The following is a 2,455-nucleotide window of genomic DNA, read 5'->3' as shown; positions in this document are numbered from 1 at the left end:
TATGAAGCAGAGGATAGAATAGTGGTTACCAGGGGCTGGGAGGTTGGCGGAATTAGGAGGATGTTGGCCAAAGGGTACAAACTCCCAATTATAAGACAAATATAGGGAATTCCCTGGTGGTCGTGTGGCTAAGACTCTATGCTCCCAATGCAGGAGGCCTGGAATCCCAGGTCAGGGAACTAGATCCCATATGCCGCAACTAAGAGTTCATATGCCTTGACTGAAAGATCCTGCATGCCGCAACTAATACCTGGCACACCCCAATAAAGAAAGAAATACATTAAAAAAAAAAAAAACTAGTTCTGGAAATCTGATGTCCAGCATGGTGATCACATTATATGCTTGAAGTTGCTAAGATATTAGATCTTTAATGTTCTCACTGTGAAAATGAAATGGTGGGACTTCCCAGTGGTTAGGACTCCTCGCTGTCACTGTTGAGGGCCCAGCTTGCATCCTTGGTCAGAGAACTGAGATCCCACAAGCCTCATGGTGTGACCAAGAAGAAAAGAAAATAAAAAATAAAAAAAGGAAATGGCAATTATGGGATGGAATGGAGGTGTTGGCTAATGCTTTGGGGGTGATTATTTTGCAACATACAAGTGTAACAAATCAACACATTGTACTCTTGCCATGACGTTGGGCTCACCCAGATAATTTTCCCATCCCAAGATCTTTAACTGAATCACACCTGCAAAAGCCCTTTTGCCACCTGAGGTCCATGTGCTGTGCCTAGTCTCTCAGTTGCATCTGACTCTTTGTGATCCCATGGACTGTAGCCCACCAGGATCCTCTGCCCATGGGGATTCTCCAGGCAAGCATACTGGAGTGGGTTGCCGTGCCCTACTCCAGGAGATCTTCCCAACCTAAGGACTGAGCCCAGGTCTCCTGCATTGCAGGCAGATTCTTTATCAGCTGAGCCACCAGGGAAGCAAAGGGTCAGAAACAGTTGCCGAAACCCGGGATTGAACCAGGGACCTTTAAATCGTCAGTCTAACACTCTCCCAACTGAACTATTTCGGCCACCTGTTCATAGGTCCATACACAATGCCATTTACAGGTTTTGGGATCGGGATGTGGACATCTTTGGGGAATTATATATCTGCCACACTTCCTGATCCTGAATCTTATAAAAAAAAATATTTATTTGGCTATACCGGGTCTTAGTTATGGCATGCAGAATCTTTGATCTGCATGTGGCATGTGGGATCTAGCTCCCAGACTGGGGACTGAACCCAGGCCCCCTGCACTGGGAATTTGGAGTCTTAGCCACCCGGGAAGTCCCTGATCGTGGATATTTACTCCAGTGTCCCTTTCTCAGTGAGGCTTATGCTGACCGCGCAGGCCTCCTGCTCTGTCTTTTCTTCTAGCAAAGTATGCAACTGACTAATACCTGGTGAATATTCCCTGTTTCCCTCACTGGACTGTCAGCTCCAGAAGGGCAGGACCTCGATCCTTTTCTTCACTGCTTCCTCTCCAGCACCTGGCAGATAGCTGAGGCTCAGTAAATACTGTTTAAATAAATGATAGAAAGAAAAAAAAAAAACAACAGCAACAGCCAACCCTATTTTAACCTCAGTTTGAGTCCCTAAATGGAGAGTTCTCTCACATTCGTTAAACTGGGTCAGGGAGTTGATGCAACTGACCAGCCCTTTAAACCTTGTGTTGGGAGACTGAGACCATCACCCAGGGTGTCCCAGGCTGCCACAGAGGCGTCACGATAGCACAATCGACAGAGGCTCAGAGGTGCTGAACAAGGATGCTCTTCATTGAAAGAGACTACGAGAGCGATTAGCCAAGTTACCCACAAGTGCACCTAGCTCAGTCCCCCGATGGGCGATTCCTGAGCTGGCCACCCTGTGCAGCTCTGGGATGCACGCTAACCTTGGGAGCAGTAGGCTGGGTGGCCCCGAGCAGCTGGCCCTGGGTCCCTGGCTTTCTCTGGTTCTGTTCTTTCTAACTTTCAACTTGTGGCTTGGGACCTTTTCTCCACTTTTCCAATGATAGTACCAGGAAATTCCTTGAACTTGAGTGATGATGTGTTATTTTCTTTCAAGAGGTAACTCTCAAAATCTCTGTTCTCTCCATTTCTGCCATCTCGGGAGCATTTGGCCATTTTTTAAGATGGAATCCGTTTTATTAGTCTTAATCTTGTGCAGTTGTTTCTTCCAGCTCAGCACTAGACTGTCAGGGCATCCTACAAAGGTTTGGCGGGACTTCTAGGGAAAACGCCTGCTGATGATAGAATAACACAGTGCCTTGGCCAACTGGATTCCCAAAAATGCACCCTCTGACAGGGCTTCCCAGCCACTGAGGAGCAGCCGCTGGGGGCTCAGCCTGCAGCTGACGCTGGAAAAAGAGAAGAGAAAAAATGGGAGGAGTGAGGTGGGTTCAGGGCAATTTTTCTGCATAGTTCCTGGAAGCTAGGTTTGGGTGTATCTGAATGAGATGGTTCGTG

The 2,455-nt window shown here is 47.5% G+C and overlaps 1 non-coding gene across 1 annotated transcript; it reads right to left on the bottom strand.

The window, feature by feature from the left end:
- Window positions 1-947: 947 nt before the first annotated feature.
- Window positions 948-1,020, bottom strand: TRNAV-GAC (transfer RNA valine (anticodon GAC)). Its single transcript has one exon. It is a non-coding gene; the product is annotated as a tRNA-Val (tRNA).
- Window positions 1,021-2,455: the final 1,435 nt, after the last annotated feature.

Source organism: Moschus berezovskii, chromosome 19 (assembly GCF_049115385.1).
Source record: "Moschus berezovskii isolate FMDL1 chromosome 19, NW_MosBer_1.0, whole genome shotgun sequence".
In the NCBI taxonomy this organism is placed as follows: domain Eukaryota; kingdom Metazoa; phylum Chordata; class Mammalia; order Artiodactyla; family Moschidae; genus Moschus; species Moschus berezovskii.
The sequence above is the reverse complement of the archived record's forward strand: the minus strand, read 5'-3'. Positions and strand labels throughout refer to the sequence as shown.